Below are 12,346 nucleotides of genomic sequence, written 5' to 3'. Positions count from 1 at the left end.
ACACAACTCGGTTCAAATACATGGAGAGATGACATAGACAGATGTGATTGGTGCCGCAGAACAAAATCAATTAAAGATACGTTTACTCTTAGCTTCAGGATGATCCCAGCCTTCTTTAGGCCATTAAAATGATCACCGCAGAGAAGAGAGGACAGCATATCTACAGGCACCGGTATTGAGGGTAACGTTTACAAACCATCTCACTAATTCCATATTACAGGGTAAAAGATCTCAAACAAAACTGTCTTCAGTGTTTCTTATTGCTGTGACCCATGGGCTGCGGTGTGCACAGCCCACGTTCGGTACTTTCTGGGTAAAGGGTGACGCATCTGTCAGTTCTTCATACCTTGTGTCCTGGGACCTCGCTAAGCTCATTTACTTATTACAGAACTTAAAAAAAAAAAAAAAGAATATCTGGGATTTATCTAAATAGATAATCTTGTCACCTGCAAATAAAGGACAGTTTTATTTTCCCCGTTCTGATCCGCACGCCTTTATTTCTGCCCTCTTACCTGATCCCGCGGCAAGGGCTTCCAGGGGGATGTGACGGGGGCGTCGAGAGAGGACATCCTTGCCCGGTTTCTGCTCTGGCAGGACCCGCGTTCGGACTCACCCCAGCAAGTCTGACGTTACCTGTAGGGTTTTCAAGGGCCTTTGATTAGGGTCAGGAAGTCTCCTGTGTTCCTAGTTTCCTGAGAGTTCCTTTACGGCCATGCGTAGGTGCTGCGTTTTGTCAGATGCATTTTCTGCATCCACTAAGATTATTATGGCTTTTCTTGTTTAATCTACTAATGTGGTAAATCAAATTCACAGCATTTTTGGTGAACAAAAAATGACATTTTTAAAAGCCTCGTGTGCCCATTATTACTAATGGCTTCTAGGCCTTTCTGGCTGAATGACTTTGGATAAATTACTTAACCTTTCTGGGCATCAGGCTAGCTTCTCCCTACTTTGGCGGCAGGGGTGGTGGGCTGGATGGCTGACTTCAAAAGGGCCCTGCCGTTTTGCTTGTGGGGATGCTGGGAACGTGGACAAGAAAAATGCCTTTCCGTGGCTGTGCCTTCGTGCTGTCAGCCAGCGTAAGACTTTGCGCTCGCCGGTGTCTGCTCTTTGTCAGACCGCAGGCGCGACCCGTGAGCGTTTCCTCAAATAATTCCTAAACCAGCATTACGAGTCAGGCGTTGTGATCTTCACCCGACAAACGGGGAAGGTAGGACACAGAGAGGTTAAGCAGCTGATCATGGTCACGCGTGCAGTGTGACAAGCAGGGGGAGGCAAGGTGCTGCACAGACCCACGCCGCCCACTGTGGTGGCCACTAGCCATGTGTGGCCCCCCAGCATTAGGACTGTGGCTCCCCCACACTGGGACGTGCTATCAGTGTGAAAATAAAGTCTGGATTTTGAAGGGTTGGTATCAAGAAAAAAAAAAAAACCCAAACAAACAACAAACCATGTAAATTTTCTCATTGGTAATTTGTTAATATTGTCTCATGTGAGAATAATATTTCATACAGATCGGGTTGAATAAAGTGCAGGATGGTGCGAATTCCACTGGTTTCTTTTCACTTTTTCTACTGTGACTAGTGGAGAGTGTCCAAGTACATATGTCGCCCGGAATTTATTTCTGTCGCACAGACAAGGAGTCGACGGATTCCAGCCCGTGGGCCGAATGCAGTCCAGCACCCCTTACTGTCCTGTTTTGCTGGTGAAGTTTTATTGGTTCGCGGCCCGTCCGCTCACAGGCATGCGGTCCACGCCGCTTCCGCACTACGGCAGCGGAGCTCAGACAGGGACCACAGCACCCAGAGAACCCCCGATATTCCCCGACAGTCCTCCCACGGGAGAAGCGTGCCGGCCTCTGCCCCGGACGAAAGCCCGGGACGCCGGTTCCCAGCGCGCTGACCATCCCTGCAGGCAGGCTACGGGCCGTTTTACAGTTTCTTTCTCCCTTTCCTTTCTCTTCTTTTCTTTTTTTGTATTTGTCTTCTCTAAAGTTCCAGGAGTGAAAACGTTGCTTTTGATGACGAGGGAGAAAGCGCATCCGTGCTTTCTTACTGCAAAGTAATACACTCTGAGATGAGGAACCAAAGGTGCGGTTAGGGCTGACCCTGACAATGAGCCCTGGCTGTGTGGCTCCTGAGCCTGCTCCCCAGGAAGCCCTGGGAGGACCCCAGGAAGCCTCTGGCTTGGGCAGCGATCCAAACGCACTCTGCTTTCGGGGCTGTTTACGTAGGGAGAGGAGGGGTGCAGGGGCGAAGGCAGCCAGTCAGCCCAGGGCCGACCCCAGGAGGCGGGGCTGTGCGGCGTGGGGGGCTCGGGAAGCCAGGCCCATCTGGTTTGCGTTAGGTTTATAAGGTTGATAGCAAATAAGGGTATTAGAGCTAATTTACTTATTTAGAGAAAGACGACTCAATCGCAGAAACTGATTGGGACGGACCGGTCCCCTCCCCCACTGCCTGCAGAGATGCCCCACAGGAGGAGGGGTCTGCCAAGCCAAGGCCCTTGTGCAAAGCTTGGTATCTTTTAAAAAACAGCCGTGCAATCCCGTGTGGCCTCGGGGCTGGCCCGTGGACCTTGCCAAGCCCGTCCCCCTGGCCTCCCTGGCCTGGCCACACTTCCCCGAGGAGGATCGTGGCCCGCTTGGACTTGGGGCGCACGGCAGTCGTGCAGCTTACAGGGCGACCACGAGGAGTAACAGCAGCGTCTCTCGGGGCCCAGAGCCCCTCACCCAGCCACCTCAGCCCCCCGCATCCCCGGGGTCTGCAAAAACATCACAAGAAGCCCGGCGGCCCCCAGCTACACACTGAGGTTTTGGGGGCCCGCAGCAGCTGCAGGTTCCCAGGTCCCCGTCCGTTTCTCCCAAGCCAGGAATGATGTTCTGGGGACCTCCTGCACAGGCTCCCGCTTGGACCTGGGGCTCTGGCTCCTGGAGCTCAGGCTCTACTCGGAGGCAGGGCTCCCTCTGGCCTGGTTTTCTGGAGCGCACCTGGGCTTCAGAGTCGAAGTCCCTCCTCGCTTCCTCCTGTGGGTCTCCTCCCCGCCCCCCCCCCCGTCTTCCCCCCCTTCCCTCTTTCAGTACATTTGTTGTGATCAGGACTTTGATACGGCTGGTTTGTCCACCTGATTCTTGGCTCCAACAGCATATTCTAGATGTACAAGATTGCACTCCTTCAGACTTCAAGGCTGTGACCTCAGCAGTCCCCACGGGAGCCAGCAGACCCTACTAGATCCACTTCAGGACTCCCGTGTCCCTCATGAGAGAAAGGGGTCATTCAGTGGGTAATGCATGCCAACCTCCAAGCTCCGTCTTCAGAGCTCAAGCTGTAGCCAGGAGCAATTATAACGAATACATACCACCCTCCCAAATAAATAATAAATAGAAAGGAAAATGGACATTTTAAGGAGCAAGAGGCAACGGGCACGGATAGCTAACATCGGGGAAGGTCTCAGCTCTGGCTGCGCATTCGGACGCTGGAGGAGGTTTCAAAGAAACACCCACATTGACCCGCCCCAAACCCACTGGGTCAAAATCTCAGAGGAGGGCATGGGGATGGGGGCTCAGGTTGGAAGCGATTCATGGCGAGAACCTTTGGCTTCTTATCAACCTCAGTGACAAATTCTGGGGTTATATTGCTCTGCTCTGGTCATTCTCAAAGTGGGGTCCCGGAGCGGCACCATCCCCCGGGAACTTGTTAGAAATGCAGGTTCTCGAGCTGCCCGGACCTGCGGAGTTGGAAGTGGGGTGCCCATGGGTGATTCTCATTCCAGTCTGAGAGCTCTCTGCCCGAGTCCACAAAACAGGTCCACTGTTCTCGGCTCTGGGGCTCCCCACCTCACCCCAGCTGGGCACGGGCCCCTGGAGTCCGGCACCCTCCCCGAGGCTCTGGGGCAATTAGGTTTCATCCCCTACACCCACTCAGCCCACGGGGTGGCTTCTGAGAAGCAGCATGCAGCTTCGCCCAGGAGGAGAGTGGATATCAGAGCGCGGTGTCCGGTGTGGACAGCCTGGGAGCGGCCCGCTCAGTCCCCGCGGTGTGCATTTCCAGGACGCATTGCCTTCCGCGTCTCACCAAGGGAACGCCACGAGCGCGGCCGTTTGAAGTGCCATGGACTGAGATTCCAAAGGACAAAGAGCGCAACAGCCCTGCGGCTCCCCCGAGGAACAGCCCTGCGGCTCCCCCGAGGAACGTCTCCTCCACCCCCTCCCCCCTGCCAGCTTCCACGGCCGCGTCAGTTCTGTTTTTAATTCCTTCTCTCCTTTAAAATAAAATACATTTTGGGTTTGATTAGAAAAGGGATATACCTTCACACTAGAAAACTGGTAAAATGCTAAACAAAAAGCCATGAGGAATGGAATTAAAATCGTCTGAAACCCGCCTCCCAGAAGCCGTTCCCCGTTAACACTGGTTTTATCCCTCCTGTTCCCGCTTCTCTCCTTGACGCCGGGAGAGGACGCTGACCCGTGCACAGCGCGTCACCTCATGTCATGCATTTAAATAAATACGATGAGATGCTTGTGGCTTCACTGAGAAAGGGAAGGGCCTCGGGGTCATCAAGAAGCTTCAGGAGAGGACAGCACAGTCAGTGTGGGGGCCAGGCCCCTGCCTCACACTTGTACGGACGAGGAAATGGAGCTGGAGAGAGGGGACGCGTCTTGGCCCGGGCCATGCAACGACCGCAGCAGAGCGGCATCGCCACACCTGCCTGGGAGAGGCAAGGCTGGAGCCACAGAACGGTCTTGGAGGGGGTGACGTCAGGATTCTATCTGCACATGACGTTCCAATGGGGTTGACTCGCTGTCAACCTGTGTCATGGGACTCAAGACTCAGTTTTCAGTGATAGAAACTCCATGTTTAAGTAATAAAAACTAGAGGCTTTGCCACTCATATAATAGAAGGTCCCCAACCCAGGAGTTCAGGCATAGTTGGATCCAGGCACTTGGATAATGTGATGGTCTGCTCCTCTCCCTTCCCTTTGTTCTGCTCTGCTCTAGGTTGGTTTTATTTTCTCTGTGTACTGGCCTCTGGCAACTCTGGACTTACACGTATCAGTCTGGTCAGGTAAGGGTGAAGAACGTGGTCATTTCTCCACTGTTCCAGCAACACCACAGTGGTGACTCCTACAGGTCTGATCATGTGACATCTCTGAAGCCGTCACTGTGACTTGGGTCGCCTGGATCTGTGCTCATCCCTGCACCTGGGGGCTGGCGTCACCCACACCTGGGTCTCGTGGAGTGAGAGGAGAGAAGGAACAGATCCCGGAGGAAACCAAGAGGCAAACCCTTGAAGCAGGAGTCATGGAGGTTGGCTGGTCAAATATGGGCTGTCCCATGCAGGGCCAGAAATTCTGCCGTTTGATACATTTCCTTCGAGACTCTCTGAAGACCAGGGTCTGCTTCTGGTGTCCTAACCCTTTGGCTCCTCTGATGCGGTGGGTGGGTGGGGGTTATCATTAGCATATTAACAGGGATCGGGGTTCAACACTTGCAAGGACTTGAGGTCCTGGAACAGGGGACAAGTAAGCTGGGAGGGAGAGAGAATTCTGGAGCTCAGGAAGCCTGAGTGGGAGGCTCTGGCATTCAGAGGATAGCGTGAGAACCCTTGGTGTGGGTGCGGGAAGTTTCCAAACAGAGAGAGAGGTTTATGGACAAGCTGCATGATTTCACAATTTTGCTCCTGGGTCAGCCCTGTCACGGCAGGACTTCTGAGCATATTCTCAGCCACTCCAGGCCAAGCTCTGGCTTCCATGTGCAATGACAGCTCATTCCAGGTGGAGCCAATTCCACGACCAACAGATGTGTCTCTGTTTATACTTGTTGGCTCGTACCACTAATCCTCCTAGGTTCAGCTTTCATGTTGGTCTCCTCCTGTAGGCCGGAATTTCCATGAACACGAGGAGCACGTGTGGTTTGTTCATTATCGTATCTTCGGTGCCTGGCACACAGCTGGCGCTGGTACTCAGTGAGTGCTTGGATGGATGACGGCTGGATGGTTGAGTAGATGTTTGATTGAATGGCTCAGTGGATGGTTGGGTGGGTCGCTGGGTGAGTGGGTAGCTGGGTGGATGGATGGCTGGGGAGGTAGGTAGCTGGGTGGATGGCTGTGTGGGTGGGCAGATGGATGGATGGCGGGAGAGCTGGGTGGGTGGATGGGTAGATGGATGGTTGGGTAGCTGGGTGGATGGTTGGGTGGATGGTTGGGTGGATGGTTGGGTAGGTGGGGAGATGGGTAGCTGGGAGGGTAGGTGGGTGGATGGTGGGGTGGGTGGTTGTGTGGGTGGGTGGGTAGTTGGGAAGGTGGGGGGTAGCTGGGTAACTGGGTGGGCGGCTGAAAGGATGGTTGGGAGGACAGACCGCTGTAAGGAAGGTTCACTGGGGCAGAGTCATGTGACCGCTAAAAGCAGGGTCCTTCAAGCCAGACTGCCTGGATTTAAATTCCACCGCTACCATTTGCTGGTTAGCTGACCTCGACTAAATTTTTAGCCTTGTTGGGACTCCATGTTCTGATCCATAAACCGTGGACACCCACCAGCACTGTCCTCAAAGGCTGTTGGGGAGATGACCCGAGATGCCGCATACAAAAGCCCTGTGCGCAGCCCCCGACACACATGCCGGCTCAGAGACTGTGGCCTCGCCTGTCCTCTTCCATTTGTTTTCCAGCAAATATTTACTGACCACCGGGTGCCGTGTTGCTGGAACTTTCTGGGTGCCGGGCCACAGGGGCCGGGGGTGGGGGGACAGTAGGCCCTCCTGCCCACCAAGGGCTCATTTTCACGGGATGCACTTTCCCCGTTTGCGTTAGAAGCACTTACTATGATTCTCATGCGTTTTTAAAATTCTTGTCTTTTTTTTTAAGAGCTTCCCCCGCACTGGGCTGTACAGTCCAGAGGCAAGCGCCTTCACTGTTCTGTCCACAGCTGGATATCAAAGGGAACACATGACTCTTCTCCTGCCAGTTGCTCAGGCCCGAAGCCCTGGGGTCGCCCCCTTCTTCCGCCCTTCACACGCCACCTTCACAGTCCTGGTGCGGATCCCACTGGCCCCGGACGCAGCCCCTCTGCCACCTCCCCGTTGCCTTGGGTGGTCTAAGCCCCCCTCTGTCCTCACCCCAATACCTGCTGGCTTCTCCCTGCTTCTGCCCTTGCCCCCCCGCTCTGTTCCCGCGTGAGCCAGATGCTCACATAAAAAGCCGGAACACATCCACCCGGAACACCCCACCACGAAGCCACCAAGCTTCGCGCGACCACCAGGCCCCCAGTGCCCGGCTTCTTCCCGCTCCTGCCGTCACACCCCAGACGCCTCTCTGACCTGGCCGTGTGGCCTGGCCGACCCCACAGCGTGCGGGGGTGTGCACATTCTGTTCCCTCTGGAACGTTCTCCCCTGGCCGTGTGGCCTGGCCGACCCCACAGCGTGCGGGGGTGTGCACATTCTGTTCCCTCTGGAACGTTCTCCCCAGGTCCCTACAAGCTCCTCCCTCCCCTCCTTGCTGGTCGACTCAATCACTACCCCTGGTCAGAGAGGGCTTCTGAGTTTATGACCACCCTGCTCCTGAGCCGTCGGTCCCCCACTTTGGCTTTCCTTCCTTTGCTATCAAACATGCAGGATATTTCATGGTCTGCTTCTCAGGTAGAAGGTAAGTTCTGTTGGGCAGACACGTTCTGTTCTCGTGCAGTGCCGTGGCCACGTAAATGCTCAGTAAACTACCCAATGGGCTATCGCTACTCCCAATACTGTTATGACTGGCATTTTGAGCCATCTTTTCCTTTCTGGGGGTGCCCTAACTGGGGCACTTGCCCCCACCCTGGATCTCATGCACCTGCACCCCAACTTCTTGTATAAATGACTTATTTTACACCCTTGTTTCCAATTTGTAAATGGGAAGGGGGTTGGTGGAAGTCGCTCCAAGGTCTTGCCCAGCTCCAATAGTCAAAGACTGTGTCATGGGTTCAAAGGGGGCCACGTCCTAATCCCTGGAATGTGTGACTGTGCCTTCATCTGACAAAGGGGTGACTATTTCCTTGTACAGCAAAAGTATGCAACTAAATGAAGGGTCTTGAGAGGAGGAGCCGGTCCTGGGGGACCCAGGCAGGTCCCAGCTCTGAGGGAAGACGTCCTTGCAGAGCAGCACGGAGGGAGAGAAACAGAGGAGGGGAGCCGGGCCTGCGCCGGGGATGCCTGTTTGCTGACCTCTCTCTACTGTGCTCAGGGCCTCTTGTCTTCCTGGGGTGTGGGCCCCCTTCTCCCTTCTGGGAAGACAGGTGTCCGTGACTGGCTCCTGACTTCTGCTTCATTCTGAGGGTGGCCCCGAGCACCCACCCTGAACGTGTCACCGTGACATCTCTCTGGCTAAGGAAGGTGAAGCCACAGGCAGCAAGGAAGCGTGGAGAAGCTCCCCAGGGCCCGACCGGACCACGGATGAGGAGGCCACCACACCCATCTCCGTGGCTCTCTCCATGGTCTCTCAGGGTCCTTCACACCACAGACCACCCTCCTCTCCCAGCAGGGTAATTGGTCACTCTCCTGTCCCGACCTGTGCCCAGGAGCTGCTGGTGAGGAGCGACTGAGCCTCACACTCGTTCCTGGTCCGCAGAAGGCCCAGGGAGGTTCTGTGGCCCCCCGTGGCTCATGGCCGGCTCTTAAACCCGTGGTGCTGGCCGGGTGTCAGTACTGGAAGACTGGCCCGTGTGGGGCAGGTCCCCATCCTTGGCCCAACCATCTCCAGCCAAGGGGAGCTGTCACAAGAGACGCGGTGACTCTGCCAGAAGCACGGGAGCTGGGAGGTTCCCAGCCCCGGGAGAGGCAGGTGCGCAGACAAAGCAAGGTGACGGCTGCGGGCCCGGACCTCCTGCTCATCTCCACGGATCCTGTTCTGATTTCAGACCCATCCAATTGGCCCTGTAAGCACTTTTTTTTTTTTGGTCCAGGGGGGATACATTTTAGCACTCCTCCCCCGCCACCGGTGACTCTGGATTTCTGCCTGGGGACACAGCCCCTCCCACGGCTGAAACCTGGCCGGCCTGCGAGGAGGCTTGGGATGAGGGGAGCAGTTGCGGCACCCGCAGGCCTGCGTTCGGGGGGCCAGGATTCAAGGAAACTATGGGCTGAGTCCAAAGGTCAGGAAGGATGCAGGGGAGAACGGAGGCCGCGGCACTTGGGGGCACGCGTCGGTGCAGCGCGCGCCCTTGTCCCGAGCTGGAGACTCAGCGGTGGGCCCAGCCGGTTGAAGGAGCAGGTGCCAGCCACTGGCAAGCTCCCGCCCAGGCCGTTTCACAGGTCTGGGAGGTGTCCAGACGCGGGGACACCGCCCGCTCAGGCGGTCTGGAGGGCCTCTAGGTCTAGGAGAGTTTAAATCCCACGATTGTTCCAGAAGGACGCGCCCAGCAAGCTGGGGTCCGTGGGGCGTGGTACTGGCCGGGGAGGCGGGGGGGACAGAGAAGGTTCAGAGAGCTTCCCGTGGGGGGTTGGGGGGGACACAGTTACCCCTGAAGCTGGGTCGCGACACACATATCTACATGTACTTTTCTTTGTAAATCAAATTGACTGCGGAGTATTTGCCGGCAGCACAGTGTGTCCATGTCGAGGGTGCCGCCTGACAACTCCTGTCGAAGGAGGGTGCCCTCCTGTGTCCCCACCGGCTCCCCGACGAGCTCTGACGCAGCTCCAGCCTCCTGGAAAGCCCCTCCTGCCCGCGGCCGCCCTGCCACACCCTGGCCGCAGGCGGCCACAGCCGCTTCCCCTCGCTCGCTCGGTAGTGGTTTCGCCTGTTCCAGATTTTCCCGCGATGCATCATACAAATGTCCTCGCCCGCTTCTGCTTTCTTTCCCTCACTGCACTGTCCTGAGGTTCTCCCCAGCCGGCGTGCCCAGCAGTGCCGCGTCCTCCGTGGGGCTGGCGAGAGCCCTGCTTGCCTCTTTCTCCCCATGCAGAGGGACCTCGGGGCGGGAGAGGGGTCCTCCAGGGCAGGGCTCTCAGGATTGAGGCCATCGTGAACGTTCAAGTCTTCTGTGCAAATGTTTTCATTTCTTTTGGGGTTGGGGTCCACCTGGCTGAAGCGGTGGTGGCGGGGGTCAGCTAGCTGTTCCCAACTCATTGCCAGCCTCACCCCATTTCCCAGCGGCCCGTGCCATCCGGTGAGGCCACGAGCCGGCCCGTATCCACGGAATGTGAGCAAAAACGACAGAGGCCATGTCCAGGCCAGACCCCCCACCGTGCTCCAAGGGCCTTGCCCTTCTGCCTCGCCTGGGTCAGAGCACCGTGTCGACCGTGGAAGCCAGTGATGGAAGAGGCTGAGCCACGAGGTAGGAGGGACACGAGCACAACTTGGATGAGGCCCACTGGACCCGTCAGGGTCACCCGTCTCAGACCCTCAAGAATAAGAAGCGGCCCTCACTCCGGAAGACTCTCCTCCAAGACCAAGGCAGGGTGGGGTCAGAGGACAGAACTTAATATGGACAGCAGCCCTTTGAAACCAGGTGGTGCCTGGCTGGAAGCGACCCCAAGTGTGTCCTTGAGCTCTCTGAACCCGAGTTTACTCATCTGGGACACGGGTGGCCACCCCCAAAGCCCACCCTTTCCTAGTTTCTGGGAAGGAAGGTCAGGGGTAGGGGAACACTGAGGACTTCTCTGCTGATTTCTGGGTGTGGCCAGTTGGGGCTCCCGGGTTAATCCAGGTAGAGGCTCTCTGAGCCGGGTCCCTGGCCTGGCAGCAACAGCAGCCCCTGGGAGCTTGCTAGAAACGCAGGCTCTGAATCAGAAGCTCTGGGAGTGGGGCTGGCCATCTGCGCACTAATAGGACTTCTGGGTGATTCTGAAGGAGGCACAGTTGGAGAACTACTGGTCTAGAAGGTTCTCAGGAGCTGGGGAGAACACACTCCCTTCATCCCTGAGCAAGCCCCAGGGGAGGAACAGGCCATGCAGAGTTCCAAACAGGCCATATAGTCCAGTGTGGGCCCCTCTCCCCCTGATGGTTTCCAGAAAAGCAGCTGGGCCTGGGATCCCGTGGGACAGACCCCTTTGGGAGGGATCAGAGGCTAGCAGAGGTGATGGGCTCAGAGAAGAGCTGACGGGAGAAGGGCCTCCCAGTGAACCCTCGGCGGCTCCCACAGTGCTCCTGCACCCCTGCTAGGGCTCTAGCACCCAGAGTTGTTCTAAGCTGCATCCTCTCTCACTCGGCAGGTGCTCCTGTCCCCTCCCCGTGGTGGCCCTCGGCACACTACAGTTGCCATCCGCACCTGTGGACAGGAAGGCCTGGGGTGCCCGTGCCCGCCTCCCTGCGCGGATGCATCTCTCCTGGGCAGTCGGGGGCTCAAGGGCCTGCGAGGCCCAGCCAGGCGGCCCACGGGCCCGTTAGGCTGCATCTGGATCTAATTAGCGGCGGGGCCTCCGAGAGCCGAGGGCTGCCTTTATCTTCCCCAGAGCAGAGTCCAGACGGGAGAGAAACTGCTGGGACGTGCTCGGCTTCCTGCGGGGCGGGGAGGTGCCCCGGGGTGTCGCTGGTGGAATCTGCGATGGTTCCCGGTGGGAGGGAGAGCCGGCCTGGCATTCCCCTGCCGCTGGCCTCACGGCCTTCCCGGGCCCCACGGGGTGGGGGTGATGATGGGGTGTGCTACGGCACCTCGCCGGGCTCCAAAACACATGCTGCGGAAACAGTTACTAGGTGAACCTGAAAAAGGCTGTGTTTTCTTCTTCCTAGAACCTTCTAGATCAGCAGTTCTCAGACTCTGGTGCTGTTAGAATCTCGGGGGTGTGGGGAGGGGATGTGTTAATGTGCAGACGACTGGGCCCCACTCTGAGAGTTTCTGATTCAGAATCTGCATTTCTAGCAGGCTCCCAGGTGATGCTGATGTGGCCAGTCCTGGGGACCCACCTCTGAGAGCCTCTGTGCTCTATCTCCCCAGGCTCCCCCATTGGGCCACACACAGGGATCCCCCGTGGCCCGGGTCCCACACCCTGGCATCTAGCTGGTAGCAGGTGTGCACCGGCTGGAGCACTGGGCATGTTCAAGGTCACGAGGTGATTCGTGAGGCCGTGGGAGTCATTCCTCGTGGGTGTGTCCTGATCCGAGGGGTTGCGCCGGGTCCTCCAGCCCCAGACGGGGGGTAACAGTTACTGTGCACTTCTGCCCTGGGACTGCTGATAGGACACCGGCCGCTGATTCACCCCCTCGGTGCTCCCACAAAGCACAGGCTATAGCTACCCCTGCCTTAGTGATGGGGACACTCGGGCGGAAAGAGAGGAGAGTAGCTTGCCAAGGCCACTCAGTGAGAGTGACCCTGCACGGGCCACCCGCTGAAGCATGGGGCGAGGGGCTCCCCTGGGAGCCGCAGCAGGGCGGGACCACCTGCTCT

The 12,346-nt window shown here is 57.2% G+C and overlaps 1 long non-coding RNA gene across 4 annotated transcripts in view; it reads right to left on the bottom strand.

The window, feature by feature from the left end:
- The window catches only part of LOC131817800 (uncharacterized), a 167,977-nt gene that overhangs the window by 105,672 nt on the left and 49,959 nt on the right, over positions 1 to 12,346 (bottom strand). For all 4 annotated transcript variants that reach the window (XR_009348583.1, XR_009348584.1, XR_009348585.1 and 1 more), the window contains exon 2: positions 513 to 633. This is a non-coding gene — a long non-coding RNA (uncharacterized LOC131817800). The remainder of the gene's footprint in view (positions 1 to 512; positions 634 to 12,346) is intronic.

Source organism: Mustela lutreola, chromosome 16 (genome assembly GCF_030435805.1).
Source record: "Mustela lutreola isolate mMusLut2 chromosome 16, mMusLut2.pri, whole genome shotgun sequence".
Lineage (NCBI taxonomy): Eukaryota > Metazoa > Chordata > Mammalia > Carnivora > Mustelidae > Mustela > Mustela lutreola.
This window is presented reverse-complemented; position numbering and strand designations above follow the sequence as displayed.